Consider the following 20435-nt stretch of genomic DNA (forward strand, 5'->3'; position numbering starts at 1 on the left):
GCATTTGAAGATTTATATACATACAGACATACACACATGTAAAGGAAACCATATGCCCGTGTATATAAATAAATTCATGTTGGGATCTGAGTAGAAAGAATTCTGTCTGTTTAAACGCTACCCAGGAGGATCACATTGACTAGAAGTCTAGTTATCATACTTTAACACTGGGCTGATAAGAAAGTCCTAGGTCACATTTAGCTGATGACAATTTAAAGCATAATGATTACTTTCTCTCTTAAGGAATCAGTCTTCAACTACTGTGAATGTCTGTTTGATGCTGATCTCCTAGTCTGGACTCGTAGAAGGACCAATCTCTTGTTCTCATCTCACATTTGACTTTCTTTTTTACACAAAAGCAGCATGGTTCTTATTAACACAGGTAACATTTAATCTAGGATTTAAGTTTAGGGCCCATTTTTTGTCACTATTACTTCAAACAGTGGCTACAAGATCCTAAAATGTCAATGAGATTTTTATATACTAAGGAGGAACAATTAAATTAAAAACAGATTCAGAAGTGCTCAAAATCAGCTGAGCATGGTAGCTTCTGCCTTTAATCACAGCACTTGGGAGACAGGCAGGAGGTTCTCTTGAGTTTCAAGTTTGAGCCCAGCCTGGTCTGTCTAATGAGACCCTCTCTAACAAACAAACAAACAAACAAAATAAGGACAACAAATGTTAACCACTGACAAAACAAACACAGAAAATCCCAATTACATTTATTTGAATTCTCGATTAACAGTAATAGTTTACAGCTCACAGATAACAAATTCATTACATTATGTAAAAATCATCACATTATAACTGGAGATACTTTATGTTTAGATTTAGGACATATTTCCTGAATCTAAATATGAATTTATCTGGAAAATTTCATACATGTATAAAATTATTATATAATCACCACTGTGCTATAAACCAATATATAATACACTCTGTTTTGGGAGAAGGAAAGGAATGAAAACTGCCCAAAGAGTAGGGAGAGATAGTTGAGTTAATGACTATAAAGCACTACAAATGAGGGCACTAGGTACTATTGTTTTCAACACAGGGTCTCACTCTGCAGCCCTGGCTGGCCTAGAATCCTTCACTATGGAGAAGGATCATGGAGAAGAATTCTTAACAAGAAAAAGGAAGAAAAACCTGTAAACATTGTCAGAGCTAGTTCTTTTTGGATAGGTTAACCAAACACTTATTCTGGCCAATCCATTAAAAGAAAGCCAACCAAAATGAAAAGTCCAGCACAACAGTTACATAAAACAGAGGTAGCAAGGCTAAGTGATTAGGATATAAGGGACAAGGAACTGGTTGTTGCCTAATATTGAAGGAGAAATGTGGAGTGCTAGTGAATCAGAGATGAATAATCACTCCCAACATGAGAGTAACAACGAATGATGAAATTGTCACATGGGCCTAAAAGGTCACCTTGGTGGTCCTCAGGAACCTCTCCACTAACACCCAGACGAGCTCAATTACTTACTGTCTGCACCCTTAGTGAGAAGGAATCCCAACAAGAAAAAGTGCCCAACTGCTCTAGTCAACAAATTAAGTTACAGTCAATAAACTCAAGAGTAACTAGTTGACACAGGGAAGAATCACCCAGGGACTACTAAACTAGCAGGTGAATCTTTTATAAATAGCAGGATTGTTACATAATTTCAAATGTATCTCCCTAAGACACTTAGGAAAAAAATAGTAACTCTACAGTGGAGAAGTCTGGCAAATAAGATTAATAATACATCTCTTGATCTAGAGAGATGACTTTGCAGAAGCTCTTCCAAAGAATCAGGGTTCAATTCTCAGCATCCACATGGCAGCTCCCAATTATCTGTAGCCTCAGTTCCAGAGGATCTGATGCCTTCTACCGACCTCCACAGGCACCAGGCACTCGGCACAAGGTGCACAGACATGCATGAAGGCCAAACACTCACACACATACAAATAAAAAGGTTAAGAAGATAGACGAACACATTTAGGATGAATGAATCGCCTTTGAGGTTTCCTTACCACGAACAGGAAACCTCTGTTCTGGGTTGGGGAGAAGGCTAAAAGGGTAAAACCGCCTGCTGTGCAAGCATGAAGTCTGAGTTTGGATCCCGAAATTCACGTAAAGCTGGACACTTTGGACACCTATAGTCTCAGTGCTTGTCTCAAGACAGGAAGCAGACAAGCTTGTGGGCTAGCTAGCCTGCCACACACAAGAGTGAACAAGACCCCGCCCTCTCCTCTCAAACAAGGTGGAAGGTAGGTGAGGCCTGACATCCCAGGTTGTCTCAAGTGTGCATGCATGCGTTCCCTCCACCTATCTACTCATTAAGACAACATCAAACTAACCCCCAATGAGGGAAATCCTATAAGACTACTATTCTGAATTCAATAACAACAAAAAGCCAAAGCTATAAACTACAAAGCAATTGTTTCTGATTAAAATCCCTCCCCCCATAAAGCCCAATATTGAACAATTGGGGAAAAAAATCTGAGTGAGGCCTTTTATATATGCTAATATTAAATTCTAGAATGTTTCCCAACTTTATGTTTCACATTCATTCTTTTTGGATTTTTTTTGGGGGGGGAGTATATAGCTATGTTACTATAACACAGTCAAGTTCTGAAACAATTTTACCACACCCTCAAAATTTTATGGTCAACCTAAACCATTTGTTTTGTTTTAGCTCAAAAGTTTTGTCCTTTTCAGAACATCACACAATGGACTATATAACACAATCATTTGAATCAGTCTTTTCCCCCCCATCCAACCTAACATTTTTTAGATCTACCAGGTTGTTATTATATAAATTAGTATTTCCTTTCTCCTCCCCTCATTTGAGGCACAGTCTCAACTGTAGCTCGGGTTGGCCTGGAACTCATTAGATAGCTTATGCTTAAACTCACAGCAACCCTTGGCAACATTAGAATCCACGTGTGTCAATAATACAAAGGGATTATTTGTACTATGTTTTCAACTTTTCTGTACATCTAAAAATATGCCTAAAAATTAAGCAACAAGCTATTATCATTGATCATAACTCCTGTGTTCCAGCACTTGGTCCCTAGTTGGTCCCTGTTTTGGGAGTTCCAACCTCTAGGTGGAAGAGGAACGGTTGGCAGCAGTGGATCCCTGAAGGCGGGCAGGCTCAGCCCTGCTTCCACCATGGCACCTCTGCTTCCTGCCTCTCCTCACAAGGACCAGTCACCACATGCTCCTACTGCCAGAGACTGAGCTGCTTCCACTCTCAGGCCTGCCTGGCATGATGGACTCTTAACTGTAAGCCGAAACAAAAGCCTCCTCACTTAAGCTGCTTCTGCCTGTTACTCTGTAAAGGTGACAAGAAAACTAACTACTGCCGAGGTCAAACCCAGAGCACACTATGTTAGGAAATGGCGGGGAGTGGGTGGGAGGAGAGCTGTGAGTCAAAGAATTTCAGAGGCGGGCGGGGGACTCCAAAATGTAACTGAGACTTTTTCTCTTTTGAGACAGGGTCTCATGTAGCCCATCTCCACTGGGATTGGCTATGTAGCCAAGGATGATTTTGAATTTCTGATCTTCCAGCCTCTACTGCCCTCAATGCTGGGATATATATTCATACATACCACCAAATATGACTTTACGTGACTCTAGAAATTAAATCCAGGGCTTTAAGTCTTATAGGCAAGCAGTCTAGAAACTTCTAGAAACTTACTATACCCTCAGCACCTGAACTTACATCCTGTCACAAAACCCTAAGCAAACCTGACTGCTGAGAACAATTCATTTCCAGCAGTCAGAACACTTCATTACAGTAAATAATTGGTTCAATGTGTTTGTAGCCCTTGAGGGGAAAAAAAAAATCCCCCAATAAAAGAAATTCTTCAAATAGTAGCACTATGCTAAGGTAAATCTGAAAAAGATTCTAGAACCAGCAAGATGGCTTCCAGATAAAGGCACTGGCTGCCTGACAACCCGACTTCCTTCCATCCTTAGGACCCACGTGGTGGGAAGGAGAGAACTGACTCTCCCGGCTGTCATCTGACTTCCACCCACAAGCCATGAAACACACACACACACACACACACACACACACACACACACACACACACACACACAGAGGGCTGTGGGGAGGGAGGGAGAAAGAGATTAAAATGCAACCATTTTATAAAGATTCTATACAGCTTGTTACCTTTTATTAACCCAAAGGTGTCCCCCTTCCCCTGGCTTGAGTGCTTAGAATTAAAGAGGGATGTAATTCTTTCTTCTTCTTCTTCTTCTTCTTCTTCTTCTTCTTCTTCTTCTTCTTCTTCTTCTTCTTCTTCTTCTTCTTCTTCTTCTTCTTTTTTTGTGGGTGGTGGTGTTTTTTCGAGGACAGGGTTTCTCTGTGTAGTTTTGGTGCCTGTCCTGGATCTCGCTCTGTAGACCAGGATGGCCTCAAACTCACAGAGATCCGCCTGGCTCTGCCTCCTGAGTGCTGGGATTAAAGGTGTGTGCCACCACTGCTGGGTGAGGGATGTAATTCTGACTGAAGTTTGTGTGTGTGTGTGTGTGTGTGTGTGTGTGTGTGTGTGTGTGTGTGTGTGTGTGTTTTGAGATAGGGTCTCAGATATAGCCCAGGCTGGCTTTGAACTCCCTAGGTAACCCAGGCTAGCCTTGAACTCCTTGATCTTCCTGACTCAATCTCTCTTGTACTGGGATTGTAGGTGTACCACCATGCCCAGCACTTCAGTGAAAACTTCAAATTGGAAGTTTTCAGGCTGTGACATCTGCAGACATAATGATGATGGGTAGGAGTAGTGTAAGGAGATGAAATATTAATGAAGAAAATAATTTTTAAAGGTGAGATATTGTTAAAGTTCAAGCAGACCTCTAATACATTACTGGAAAATATTTTCAGAAGTAACCCAAGATGAAGAAGTAACCACAAAAAAAGTTCAGAGATGGCGTGGAAACATATGCCTTTAATCCCAGCACTTAAGAGGCTGAGGACTCTCATAAGCTCAAGGCCAGCCTGGCCTGCACAGTAAGCCCCTGCTCATAAAAGGTTCAGATAATAAGTTACAGTGTCTTAAGATCAGCACACTCCAGTTTAAAGTGTTCTTTACGGCTGACTTCTAGACCAGCCCCTCCACTGTCTAGCTTTCCTTCTGGTCCCAGACTTAAGTTCCCATTACTCATTATTTTCTTCATCACTCTTTGTTTTCAGCATATCTGAGTTTCCAGTAGACAGTTTACCCTCCTTTGATTCAATTTTGAATACGTCTGTATTCCAACTGCCTCCCCTTTAGTCCAGACCGACACCATTTACTTTTGACAAGCTCTCTGATATCCTTACTTCAAACCTGTACCCAACACAACATACACACTACTGTCAGAATTGCCATGCTAAAAAGGTTATTTTGTTACTCAGAAATCCTTTAAATCAGGCGTGGTGGCGCACACCTTTGATCTCGGCACCGGGGAGGCAGAGGCAGGTGGCTATCTATGAATTCAAGGCCAGTTTGTCTATATCACAATTTCCAGCACAGCTAGAGCTATATAGTAGAGAGATCCTGTCTCAAAAAATGAAAAGAAACCTCTTCTAGCTCTTATATGGTTCTTACATATCTGACCCAAACTTAAATCATTACAACACTAGTAATTTGGCCGGTTTAATTGACAAAGCATTGCACCATCTGCACGGCATTATTTATCATTCTTCAAAGTAACAATGAACTTGTTCATCCTATGCCTTTGCTAATGCTGATTCCTTCTCTTTTCCTCACCTGTATCTTTCTTTCTTTTCCTTCCTTACCTCCTCTTTCTTTTTTCATTCTTTCATTCCCCCTCCCACTCTGTCTCCTCCTTCCTCTCAGACAGGTCTTGCTATTTAACTGAGGCCACCCTCTATCTGTGACAATACTCCTGTTTCAACCTCAACTGTTAGGGTTATAGTATACTGTGCATACAGTATACCTGGCTTTTTCTCTTTTGAGACAGCTTTGTTCTATAGTCCAGGCTGACCCTGAGCCTGTCCTGGATCTCTCTCTGTAGAGCAGGCTGGCCTTGAACTCACAAAGATCCACCTGGCTTTGCCTCCGAGTGCTGGGATTAAAGGCGCACCACCACCACCACCACCACCCGGCCTGATTGATCTTTCTTAAACACCATTAACACCATGATGATCCTTTTCTCAAAACTTTTAGTGGGGGCTGGTGAGATGGCTCAGTGGGTAGAAGTACTTGCTACCAAGCCAGACTGCCTGAGTTCATTGCCTGGGTCCCACATGGAAGAAGGAGAGAACTGGCCTCTTCAAGTTGTACACACACACACACACACACACACACACACACACACACCCCAAAATAAAAACAAAACCTTTTAGTGGCTGCTTTCCTGAAACCAAACATTCTTCAGTTTGACTTTCTGGACCTTCTAGAACACAATACACCTGGTTATTTCCGTCAACTGTATTATTTTCTGCTTTAGTCAAATAAGTCTCTTCATATGCTACACAAACTTGTCTATGATACTGAATCAGAGTGAAAGACTCCTTAATTCTACTCTAGCTCAAGTGACAATTATAAACACAGGAAAATTATTTAAGCTCCAATATCCTTAAGATGAGATTAAATGGTTCTTTGCTAAGAAACAACATAACAATTCCATCTACTGAAAACTCCACATTTTTTTTTTTCCGGTTTTTCGAGGCAGGGTTTCTCTGTGTAGTTTTGCGCCTTTCCTGGAACTCACTTGGTAGCCCAGGCTGGCCTCGAACTCACAGAGATCCGCCTGGCTCTGCCTCCCGAGTGCTGGGATTAAAGGCGTGCGCCACCACCGCCCGGCGAAAACTCCACATTTTTATCTTGATTCATATAATCTGGTTCTATACTTTGTTACTCTCAATTAATCAGTAAGAAAGACAGCTGGGTAAAGTCTTATACCTCCCTCCACATCTCAACTCATTTCATAAAATAGGGATAATAGATGCTCAATTAATAAATAAGATCCAATCAGGACATGGTGATGTACAACTTTAATCCTAGTATTTCAGAGGCAGAGGGAGACAGATCTCTGTGAGTTCAAGGACAGACTGGTCTACACAGTGAGTTCTGGGCCAGACAGGACTACATAGAGAAACCCTGTCTCCAAAAAACAAAACAAGCAAAAACAGCATCTTTTTCAAGATTGAATGGTGGGACATAGCTTGAACGAGTTTGAACAGACGCCACTTAGAAGTAAAACAAGTTTCAAAACTAGAAGTAATGTTTTTCCACTTATACTTCAGGACTTTTGCTTTGTTTTTTATACTTATTTATTCAGTGTGTATGGGTATTTTGTCTGCATGTTTGTGCCTGGTAACCATGGAGTACCAAACAGGGTGTTGGATCTTGTGGGACTGGAGTTACAGAAGGTTGTAAGCCACAATGGGGCTGCTGGGAATCAAAATCAGGTCCTCTGTCATATCTCTAGTCCCAATGTTAAAAGCTTTCATTGGAATAATTAAAATGAATCTATAACTCAGACAGTTATCATCTTAGAAAAGCAGGTACATTTTGTTGAATGTTAACACTGAATTTGAATCCTTTAAAAGTGGGACCTGGGCCAGGGAGATAGCTGATAAGGTAGAGACACTTGAATATGGATGACCTGAGTTCAATCCCCAGGTACCACAAGAAGGCAGGAAAGAACCAACCAAGAGTTGTCCTCTGACCTTCATATATTTATTCATCATGGCATGCACAAGCTTGTACATATGCACACACACAAACACTAAAATAAGCAATTAAAAAATAAAGTCTGAACCCAACTGTTCACTGTTATGTAGAATGGCAAATACACATGGAAAAAAAAAAGAACCTAAGACTAATTTCTAATAACCAGCTGGAAAATCATGTAATGAGCTTTGCAGGCAACTGTAGTAATACTTTTCCCCATTAACTTGTTCTGTGACTTGGCAGTAACTTTAACCTCCAAATGCACATGATTTCCAATTTACAAAAACAGGAGTTATTCTTTTACAAGGTTAAAAGGAAATTTAGCTACATAAAAAAATAATAAAAACTCTTTGGTGAAGGGTGACATCTCTCTCTCTCTCTCTCTCTCTCTCTCTCTCTCACACACACACACACACACACACACACACACGAGAGAGAGAGAGAGAGAGAGAGAGAGAGAGAGAGAGAGAGAGAGAGAGAGAGAGAGAGAGAGAGAGAGGGTGGTCTGATAATGCCTATAATCCCAATACTTGAGAAGCAAAGGAAGGAAGATCACTGAAAGTTCCAGGCCAGCCAGTGCTACAGAATAAGACCTTATCTCTAAAGACAAAAACAAACAAACAAACCCAACAAAACAAAAAACAACACCTCACCAGCTCTCTGTGTGTGCCTGAACTTAAACAAATTTAATTAATCTTCCTGGGATAAATGGGAGAAGTATAGGTTAAGTAAGTTTAGAGGCTTATTGGAGATTCCTATTCAAGGACCTGATTTTAGGAAGACCTGAAGTGTCCTCATAAAATGATCCTCTCTGGCATGGTTCTACAGCCAACGCTTCTCTGGCAAGTTTACCATTTGGCATACTCTATTAAACGACAGGCATATCAAACAAAGTCTGCACACAGTGGTAAACTTCTACAGAGCCCCAGTCCAAGTTTTCAAGGAGTGTTATTTTTCAGCAGTGTATAGATCCAACACAGTGGTAGGAACCAGATAGAATGGGAAGCACTCACTGGGAGAGAACGGCCATCAGTGCTGCCTTACTCCCTATGACAGAAGTCAAAAAACCTGCCAAGTGGGTTTCTCCCCCTGCTACGTTGTCTGACACTAATTATAAAAATGCTACAGATGCAGCCTTTCTCAAAATGCAAAGGGACTGTGTGTATTTGCAAAGAACAACTATTTTTTATGCTTCCAAATTCTTAATCCTGTTTGGAGCTGTCAGTGGGGGTTAATGGAAGCCTTGGATAGGAGAATTCCAATCTGGTTGGCAGATGGATAGGTTGGTTATAGCTGCATAACTATGTCTTGCCTGCAGGCACAATTCAGAACACTGTTAAAGCAATATAAAGTCTCTGTCAAGCTGAACCATTTGGATCAGTAGCAAGGAGAAATAATAATAAAAAAGAAGTTCATTTCTGGGCCTTGTGCATTTATGCTAGTATGCAGAAACTGATTAATTGTCATAGTGTGCTGGTCTTCTATACCTCAGATTTCTACTTCTGGAGGAGATTTTGCATGCTAATATAATCATTCTCCCTCTTGAGACATTAGCAAATAATCAAATGAAAAACAGGATCATAATTTACTGAGATTCAAGCAATTCTCTATGCAAATTTGACTTGTTATTGCTGCTGCCTCGTTAATCTGAATGCCTTTGACAAACTCCTTTGATTTATGAACTCATGACAACTCCAATGTGTATATATTTTGCTAGATTGACATTATCATTAAGAGTGGGTGGACTGAGCTCACATGAATGGTTGATTTTATTCGCTGGTGTCTGCTGCTCAACAGCTGAGCATCTCCTCCTCACAAAGCCCCTGAGCGGCAGGCTCTTCCCATCTTCCCATCCATTCATCATCTCGATGTTAATTGGCCCAGGCTTTAAGCAAATTTTCAACACGATTTAAAGGCACGATGACACTGATTACTGACCCTCTGCCATACGGTGCCTATTGATTAACCTGACAGAGATGATGAGCTTGAGGGAAACTAGGTGTGTGGAGACCTCAGGGGGAAAAATATATTGTCTATGCAGGCAAACACTTGTCGTTACCTCACAAGCCAGAATTTGCACAGCACAAAGTCTTCAAAGACACTACTGCTTTGATACCTACAGCTAACACAGAAAGGGCTTTCTGTGTTCAGAGACATTACAAATATGTCATGTCAGAATACACTGACACATTCAGTATTTAGAACAATTCCCTAGATAGATGGTTGCCTTTCAACCAATTACACTTGTGCTAGCTCTCTGTGTGTGTGTGTGTGTGTGTGTGTGTGTGTGTGTGTGTGTGTGTGTTTATATGTTAAATTAGAAGTACTGGGGTGGCCTGGTAGTATTTTATTATATAAGAAAAATAAAAATGAGGAAACAAATTTTAGAAAATAGAGGAAAGAAGGGAGGGATTAAATAACCAGGGCCAGTCCCACCATGATTCTCTCATGGTGCTGCATTCTATCACGAAAAGAAGAGATTTTTCTCAAAGAGAAAGAAACCCATCAACTTGATTTCACAAATTCTGTTTTCTGTTCTTTGAATACCACAACCTAATTCTAACTGCCAAACTATTCACAGAAATTATGAGCAAAACATTTCTAAATAAAGCAAAATAATATTAGAGTCTAACAGACATAACATAGCCCTTAATTTCTTGCTTCCCTGTATTCAACAACTACTGTGCAAATTGTTTACTTGGAGAAACTGAACAATCTTTGAGGTTAAGCTTCAGAAAACCTAAATTCTTCATTATTAAGAGAAGAAAATATAAAGATTCAAATTAATAGCAGATGAGTACATATATTAGCAACAAAAATCTGCTCAAGATATTGCTAGGTCTGCAAATGCACACAAGTTATACTGCACACCATCAGGGATCAGAAAGAACATCTTTAGATAGGGACAGTTATTATTTAAAACAAAGCCAGCAAAATATCCTCCCTCTGGCCACACACATCACCTTGTTTACTTACGAGTCCTAGGGGGGACAGCCAATAGACAACTTTACACACAGGGATTTTGGAGCAGCACTAACAATTATTTCAAAGCTAAAATAACAGAGAACTGAACAACGGTCTGTAGTTGCTGTTACAGTGATATGGCTGTTAATGTAAGAGATCACATGTTCTTCAAGTCAAATAGCATTGGTGTCTGTTATTCTGGAACGTGTAGATCACTCCCTAAAAGCCTGCCTCCTGCTCTTCTAAGATAAACAAGTTCAACTATGCACTGAGATGCTCTGATAAAGACAGAGATGAACTGTAGCAGGGAGTGACCAGGGAAGGGTACCAATGCTGCTCTTAACTTTCAAGTCAGGAAACATCACAATCAAGACAATATTTTAAATTTTTATCATTAAAAGTCTAGATATAAGAGAAAAACAAATTTGCAGTAATCAATATGGGGACCTCTCCCCCAAATAACCAAAACACAGTTACCTCTATTTTCTGAAGAGGAGAGATGACAGCTGTCTGAACATATTTAGCTTTGTGACTTCTTAATCAAAGATTTGAACATCAACTTAGCAATGACTCTGAATATATATAAGAATTTGTAATTAAGTTAACATGTTCCACACCAGAATAATAGTCCATTTAAACACTAAACTAAGTTTTTGAGCTCTAAAGACTTAACTGAAAAGCAAACGATACTTTATTCCGTACCCTCCCAAATTTGTAGGCTATGAAATTTTAAAAGTATTTTATTTCTGTTGAACATGACAATGCAGTCACCAAACTATAACAATATGGCTTACTATTTTCAAATTGCAAGTAGAATAGCAAGGTAGGCCCCTATATGTTTCCATAGGTTGGTTGTTTTCTTGTAGGACTAGGACCACTATTCCTTTTTAAAATTTTTTCATACTTATATGTCACAGTTTAAAAAACAAAAACAGCTCGGAGTGGTGGCGCACGCCTTTAATCCCAGCACTCAGGAGGCAGAGGCAGGCAGATCTTTGTGAGTTCGAGGCCAGCCTGGTCTACAGAGCAAGTTCCAGAAGAGTCAGGGCAGTACAAAGAAATCAGAAACCAAAACAAACAAAACAAAACAAAATTAAAAAAAGGAAAGAAACCAAAATAATTCATAAAGCTAAATAAGCACAGGAAAATAAATATACATTTGCCAGGAGAATTTGTGATTTAAAGACTGAAATAAAAAGCCAAGGACACCTAACATGTTACCAAAACTCAAAACTTTTAAGCTTAAATGCACCTCAAAGAATATTTTGCCCTCTTTATGATATTGCCCTTCCTGAATATGTGTTTGGGACAATTTCTTTTAAGCCACAATTTTCTTTACTGTCTTTTTTATATACTATCTTATCCAAGGGTCATCATATAGTTGCATGCAAGTTAAGATGTAAACACCTGCTTCTCCTAAGAATACCTGATTAGTTTTGTAAGTCAAAGGCATCTGCACTATATAGACCTTTCTGGTTTCTCAAAATAAAGTTGGGAACTACAGAGCGTTTGGATGTGGATCCAAACCCCAATGAACTGTGACGTCTGGTACCCTGTTCTTCACATATTCTTTGCTTTCTTTTTAAATTATTTTCCTCACCTTGGGTATCTTCCTTGCTTGGGTATTACCATTTTATTACAGCTCAATAATATCTTAAGAAATTTAAAATTTCTTTAACTTGGTAAACTGTAATATCCCCTAAATGATTACCATTTTGTAATAAAAATTAAAAAGCACCCCAAAACCAAAACAAAACAAAAACACAGACTGTTTTGTGTTCTGGTTTTAGTATTTATTTTTATTATAAACTTGCCTTCTGATTTTTGTAAATGTTTGGTTTCCAAGGCCGAAAAACTGTCCTGCATAGCTCTTTAAGTGTGTTTTAAAGAACAGAGGCACATTTTTTTATTAAAAAAAAAAAAAAAAAAAAAAAAAAGAGCGTGTACCACGCTTTATACTCCTTGCTTTTCTCTTAAAATGCTAAGGATGCTAACTATATTCTAATACTCGACCTTGATCTTTTTAACCTTTGTTTTTACTTAAAATCTTGCTGTCTCATTTCTGGTAATATCTATTATAGAAAAAAGGGGGAGAGGTATATGTTTTTAAAAAGAAAGCAACTGACAGAACTTATACCAACTGGATTGTCAGGTCTCTAAGTAGGTTGACACGTAGAAGAATTAGACTAAGAATTTAAAATGTAAGTGAAGCATGCTTCTTTTCTGGAAGGGCCAAAGGTTATACACATCAACAATTCATTTCTTCATGTTTACGCTATCATTACCAAACGGCAAAATGAAAATAAAACCAAAACATTAACTTGGAGTTATATCAGGAGTGGTTTAGTACATTTTTGGGGATGATACAGTAATTTTACTTCCCCAGTGATAAATAATCTTGATGTTCTTTGACAAATAACAGATTTCAAAAGTATTTTTCTCCAACAGAAGAATTTTTTCCCTTTTTATTTTTTTATTTTTCTTTATTAAGCAATTTTCTACTCACTCCTCATGCTATCCACAGACCCCCCCCCTCCTCCCACCCTCAGCCCTCTTTCCCAAGCCACCCCGCATCCCCACATCCCCCAAATCGAGGTCCCCCATGGGGAGTCAGCAGAGCCCAGCTCACTGAGCCTAGGCAGGTCCAAGCCCCTTCCCACTGCACCAAGGCTGTGCAAAGTGTCACACCACAGGCACCGGATTCCAGAAGCCTGCCCATGCACCAGGGACAGATCCTGATCCCCCTGCCTGGGTGCCTCCCAAACAGTTCGAGCCAAACAACCATCTTCCATGTCTGGAGGGCCTAGTCCAGTCCCATGGGGGCTCCACAGCCACCAGTCCACAGTTCATGGGTTTCCACTAGTCCAACAGAAGAATTTAACAATAGAAATTCTTTCTATTTAAAAACAATTTAAAAGGATATATTTGTGTGTTGTTCTAATAGAATTTATCCTTGATTCTATGGTCTTAAGTTGTAATGCTGGAGACCATCCACACACCTCTAATCATCCATTGTGCTAACTATACACCATTTTGTTTATATTCTGACATTCTACAACTTGGTTACACTATTACTACTTTCCACAGTCCCTGTCTTCTATATCATAAGAATCATAAGAATTCTGCATTATTTTTTACAAATTATTCCCTGCCATTTGAAATGATTAATTTTCTTTGGTAATATTAATAATCCTTTGTTGATTAAAAAATAAGTGAGAAACATTAATTCAAGCATTCCTGGATTATTATAGTTTTGATTCTCACCATTTTGGAATAAAAATAAAAGCCACTCCAACTAAATAAGTAGTTGCCAAAAAACCACACAGAGGTAGGTAATTCTGAAGATTTTATTATGAATTTACCCATATTTGATCATTCTCTTACTTCCTATATTATTGAGAAACTATTCCATTCTTGTTATCCAGTGGACTTTCCCACCAATCACATATCCTTACAATTATAAACTCTGCTCTTCTCTGATTTTTATAAATGTTTTATAAACTGCTTTGCCTACTTCAGAGTCTGATATATATCAAACACTAATTTTTCATACTATAGCAGAAAGCATTGAAATCTGTAATATTAACTTTTTGGCATCAGTGTGTCCTGGCAAAACCCCCTCTGTGAAAAACCACCCTTTTGAACATCCTTTGCTTCTGCAGACAATGAAGAAGCAGTTGGCTTCAAAATCAGTTGCCTCTCACTGACTGCTGTACAAAGGACAATCTGGGTAGTGGTCAGTAAAGAAAGCAGTCATTTCTAAATGCCAGTGCTTCCCAACATCTCCTTTCCTTCTGAGTGGAATGAAGTCTGAGAGCACTGACTGGTGGGTCATTCGACCCATGAGGGCCTGGAAAGGTTTCAAGAATAACAGAGGTCATGTAATTGCCAAAAGAGCATTAGCCACTCAATCATAATGGATAATTAAATGACCTACATGATTCCTGAAATAGCTGCTCTATATTTGGTCTATTACTTGCGTCCCTCAAGATAAGCTACTTGTCTGGTCTGCCTTGACCTGCTAAAGTCCAACCTGCGCCTGGAAACTAGCTGCATGCTTCTATTGCTTTGAAACCCCACCAGACTGTGCTTTCAGGAGGACACACATGAAAAATCAATCTGTATCCCTCTCCCTATTGTGCTCTCTGGAATACAAATGACTAAAGCGAAGAAAAAAATTAGTAAATCCTTGGCTTAGATCTTTGAGGGGATAGAAACAACAACAACAAACCCCAAACCAACCAAAAAAAAAAAAAAAACCATAAGAACCATATAAAAAGAATGCTATGATGATTCTTTAAAAAAAAAAAAAAGTTTTCCTCATACGCCTGAGAAGAATTTAACATTTGATGATAAAGTTAGAGGTATTTATTTATTTTGTAGGTAGCAAGTCATTAAAATGCCAGTTGCCTAGGTTGCATTTTTTTTTATAGTGCTGGCTATTGGACTCTTTACTGGCCTAGTTTTTTAGTCCATACAGTAAGTAAACTGCCTCTCAAAAAAATCAAATAGACACAGTACCAATTGTTCACACAATAAAAGCAGCAAAAATATCACTCAGTTTCCCCTCTCTCTCAATAGGTTAACTCACTACAGTACTTGATTAGAAAGTACGAGCAAACCGGAGCCAGCTGCGTAGAATACCAAACTACACTTAAGAATCTGCTTCTCTGTGGAGGAGACAAGGTTTGCTGTGGCCCTGGAGGTAAGTGCACAGCTAGCAGACACTACAAAAGAGGCAAGAGACAAGGAATCCAAGATAACCCTACAATAATAGCAAGGGAGAGAGATATGAGGGACGAAGGAGCTAACATTTAGAATACCCTAGAGGCCAGTACGGTTTTTCCGTTTCCACAGGAAATTATGTAGCTTGAGGCTACCAGCTACCCTGATCTCTTACTAGTACATGGATGGCTTATTAAACCTAGAACATATCTGTTTTAGTTAACTTCAGGGTAGGGAGGGGGCAAAGGGGGAAGAAAGAACAAAATGTACTTAAATGCTGGATTTTTTCTCCAGGCTGAATGCCTTTCATCCAATAAGACATTCAAAGCAGTGACCCAGCAAATGGATTGCAAAAGCAATCTTCCGTCCCGTTGCCACATTATCATTCCTATTCAGTATTCTCCATGAGATATCTCAATCAGCTGTGTGTAAGTGACAACGCAGCCCATTGCTGGGTTAATTAAACATTTGACTTTAACACCCTCCCCGTCATTAAGCAAATAAAAACAGATAATTCAAACTGCACTTCATCCTCAGGGTACACAACACACATGTCAAAATTAAGAGAGTCCAAGGCCTCCAGGGAATTCTGTTGAAGCTATAATCAGTTTAAATCTTATCTGGTTTATCAATTATTCTATTGATTAAACCAAAGCGATTATACACAACTCCTCTGCCACATGGGATTGATGTCAGCAGAGCAAGAAAATAACTCCAGGAGGTTCCAAACTGATTTAAAAAGCGACCAACAGACAGACCAATAATAGTCGATTATTACATACCAGTGATCCATACACTGAAGAGTTGATTCTTAGTTTCAGGCAGTGAAGTGAACTGTTTCCAATCACCACGTCCCACTGACATACCTTACAGTTGGCTCCAGTAGATTTATGTTGTTTAGATCAACATATGTTCTACTGATTTAAGCAGAAGCCAGCACTCTCTGCAGCTGAGACACAGTTTATAGATACAGGCCCCTAACTCCAAAAGAAAAAAGCTCAAGCAGAGAAAACTAAAACACTTTTTTATTTCCTTTCTTATGTGTACATGGCTAGTAACATGCAGGGATAAAAAGGACATCCTTGAGAACCAATTTTTCTGAAATTCTCCTGAAAATCCAGCTATTCCAGTCTGAAAACTCCATATTTCTGAAAAACAGACTCTAAGACATCACAAAGACCTTACCACAAAGAGTCATGACTTCTTTTATTAATTCCAAGGGCAAACATCTTCAATACTATTAATAGTGCTGAAAATATTGAGCTGCGTCTTCAAATAAAATGTTGATAACTAAACCCTAGCATCGAACTTCTACCAGAAAAATTTAACCACGATTTAGATGTCCTCCTGTCCAATTCATTGAGTGCTATCCTTCAAGTGTCCAGGACCCCTAGCACTTCAAGGCCATGCCCTTCTGTATATGAGAAAAGCACTAATAAAACCGAGTAACAAAAAACGAGAGCAGGAGGACTCTGGCTACTCCACACCTGAAATCTGTGTACTAGCCATGCTCTTCAGAGGGAAGTATGCGTACTGCTATGTTCGCACCGCATATGCCTTCAACCAGAAATTAACTTATCTCCTTCAGATTTTTTTGTTTTCAAGCAGACTAAGAAAACTGCATTAGCATGCTGTATTCTACATTCACCACTAGAAATACTGAGGGTGCTATTTGTAAGTGTATTCTTTTTAAGAGGTTTGTTCTCTGCAGCTGTTTTCTGCTTGCAGTGTATTTTGTGTAATCAGCACATCATCATAAATACATTGGCTGTTCCCCTGAGGGTAGCTGTCAGTGTTTAATTTACAGAACAACCTGGCCAATGTGAATTTTAACACTCTAGCACTATGGCAAGGAGTTACCACACTCTGTGAAAAACAGGTTTCTATGAATTTTTATATCAAGAGCTGGTCCCAGGACAATTTAAGCTTCAGAAATACTGCTTTAAAAAAATACTTTCTACCTTGAATGGAATAAACTCATTGATGGCAGAAGACTTGAAGGAACTCCCAAACCCCAAGTGGGCATATCAAAGGTAGAGAAGGATAGAGAATTATCTACCAGCAGGAGGCACCGTGGCAAACATCATCTCACTTTAAACTACCTGTAGAGCTGCCCAGATCACCAGCGATCCTAAAATGTGTGTAAAGTAAAAGGCATGCCTTTCAAGAGACAGACTAGTGTGACGTGTATTGCTCTTCTCTGCTGAGATGAGTTATACTGGAGATGATAATAAATACACTACTTTTCTTGGATTGCTATTAAACCAGATAGTTAAGTCATGAACGGGGAAAGGGAATGAAAGTAAAAGGTAGTAACAGTAATCCCCTCCCCCTATATGCACAGGAGTTTGTACATAGGTTCTCAATAAATGTCTAATGAATAACTAAACTAAAAGTTCCTTGAGGCCCAGGTCTGAATCTTAATTTATGCCCAATACTTTGTAAAATGCCTGGCACATATAGGTGAGTAGAATGGAGTTATGGTCCTGTTATTTGTAGGATTTAAATCTACATGATGTCAATGGTATTTTATAATTCAGTAAAATGTCCTTAAAGCCACTATAAAAAGTATGTGTTAATGTCAGGTATGGTGTTTCAAGCCTATAATCACAGCATTATGGAGGCAGAGGCAGAAAGATCACTGAAAATTTGAGGCCAGACTAGTCTACATAGCAAGTTCCAGGCCAGCCAGGGCTACAAAATGCCCTGCCTCAAACAAGCAAGCAAACAAATTCCATATCTTATTTCTATCATTTTAATTAAAGTGATTAGTACATTAAACCCAAGTAAGCCAGTCTTACAATTAAAAACATGGGCCTAAAATACTGGCATATTCATGGGGGCTGAGGAGATGGCACAGTGCAAACCAGAGTTCAGCCAGTAATCCTAGCAGAAGGTGGAGACAGGACACCCGAGGGCAAACTGGCTAGCTAGACTTGCAGCACTGGTGAGATTCAGTCTAAGGAAAAAGTGGAAAGCAGAGGGCTGGAGAGATAGATCACTGGTTAAGAGCACTGGCCGCTTTTTCAGAGGACCCAGGTTCCATTCCCAGCACCCACAACTGTTAACTCTAGTTCCAGGGGATCTGGCACCCTCATATAGCCATACATGCAGGCAAAACACCAATGCATATAAAAATAAATAAATCTTAAAAAAAAAAAAAAAGCAGAGAGCAATAGAGAAAGACATCTGTCAATCTCTGGGCTTCATGTATATGCACACAAAAAGTCACCTGATTGTATTTTCTCATTAATGAAGTAGCAGTACATACACATTCCATAAATCCAGTGAGCATTATATATAAATATATCTACATATTAATGTATGCATATTCCTGTGAAGTTGTATTTTGAAAGTCAGAATACCTAGAGTTAAAAGAAACAAATTATGGTTCATAATTTGTTGTTTTATGAGACAGGATCTTGCTATGTAGCCTGGCTGGCCTAGAACTTGCTATGTAGATCAGGCTGGCCTCAAACTCACAGAGATTCATCTGGCTCTTCCTCTTCTGTGCTGGGATTAAAGGCACACAAATCACCACTCCAGGTCTGATTTGTCTTCTACTGCTTTTAGCACTGCACAGAATCATACTGCACGATGTCTTTAGGAATTACTAAATTGTGCTAGATGTGGTGGTAAATGCCTATAACCTTAGCACTTCGGAGGTGGGGGTAAAAGAAGCAGACATTTAAGGGCAGCCTCAGCCACAATAGTGAGTTCAAATCAGCCTAGGCTGAGATGATGAGATCCTCTCTCAAACAAACAAAAACAAACACACAAATAAAAGCATTAAGTTGTGACTAACATATTCTTTAAAAAGGAAAAAGCCAAGTGGATCTCTGTAAGTTCGAGGCTAGCCTGGTCTACAGAGCGAGATCCAGGACAGGCTCCAAAACTACACACAGAAACCCTGTTTCGAACAACCAAAAAAAATAAAAAATAAAAAATAAAAAATAAAAAATAAATAAATAAGAGAAAGAAAAAAACTGTCTACTTCACTGTGCAGAGTTTCAATTTATGTTAAAACTATATTTAAGCCATCTAATAGACCAATGCATATACTTTAAACTTGCTCTGGTACTGCCATAATTAAATTTTCCTATAGCAAATTTTCACTTTATGTAAGCAGAATCATGTACCTCCAAGATCTCATAACCTCTTTGGTGTTTTGTTTTTATTTTGAGATAAGACTAGTCTCAAATACTCCCATCTCAATTTCCCACACTGGAATTGCAGGTATATCCAGCTCATAGCACCTTTAAATTTACTGATTGCCATTAAAGTATTTCTGACCACCAGAAAAATGTTATATTTATGAATACAATGATATTACTAATCCTGCCTATTATGCTATGACAATTTATGCATGCAATTATTTTTATATTTTTGACACATACAAAGCAAAAAGAGAAAAAACATGCCATAATCAGTTTTTGTTGATTAAAGGTTAGAAAATTTTAATTCAGCTGAATAATTACTTTTGTTCATAAAAATCCTATCTAATAAATGACATCTTAATTCTAAGAAATTAATCAGATTCTTTCTTCCTCAATTCATAATTTTAAAATACATGCTAGGACCTTTTGAACTAACCAGGATGGGGTTAGACTGAGGTCACAGCAGATCAGATGACTACCTTCTTCTCTTCCCTGGAGACCATGGAGTAGTTCCAGAGGCTGCCATTAGATAGCAGCACAGTACACACCATCAGTCATATCTCTTACACCCTCTCCCACAAAGGCTGGAGTGATCTCAGTCTCTCTCTCCTCTCTCTCTCCTCTCTCTCTCTCTCTCTCTCTCTCTCTCTCTCTCTCTCTCTCTCTCTCTCTCTCTCTCTCTAATTCAATTATGTAGTCGGCAACTCCAGAAAAGAGTAATTCAATTAGTGCATTGTGGAGCTCTACAATACCTCTCAGCAGATGTTCACCCTCTTCGGGAACTGGAGCTAGGTTTCAAATACCTGTATGACTCAGCTACACCACTCTGTTATATCATTTGTCAAAGTGCTTACATATGCTTTTCTGACTTCAAACAAAAGGTAAGGAAACAAACCTAGGCTAACCTCCTAGAAAGGTTCC

General features: G+C 39.1%; 1 protein-coding gene across 17 annotated transcripts in view; it reads right to left on the bottom strand.

Annotated features, from left to right (window-relative positions):
- Btrc (beta-transducin repeat containing E3 ubiquitin protein ligase) overlaps positions 1 to 20435 on the bottom strand; it is a 177950-nt gene that overhangs the window by 76186 nt on the left and 81329 nt on the right. The gene's annotated exons all lie outside the window — the stretch shown is intronic.

The sequence above is a fragment of the Peromyscus eremicus genome, chromosome 1, assembly GCF_949786415.1.
Source record: "Peromyscus eremicus chromosome 1, PerEre_H2_v1, whole genome shotgun sequence".
NCBI classification, from domain to species: Eukaryota; Metazoa; Chordata; class Mammalia; order Rodentia; family Cricetidae; genus Peromyscus; species Peromyscus eremicus.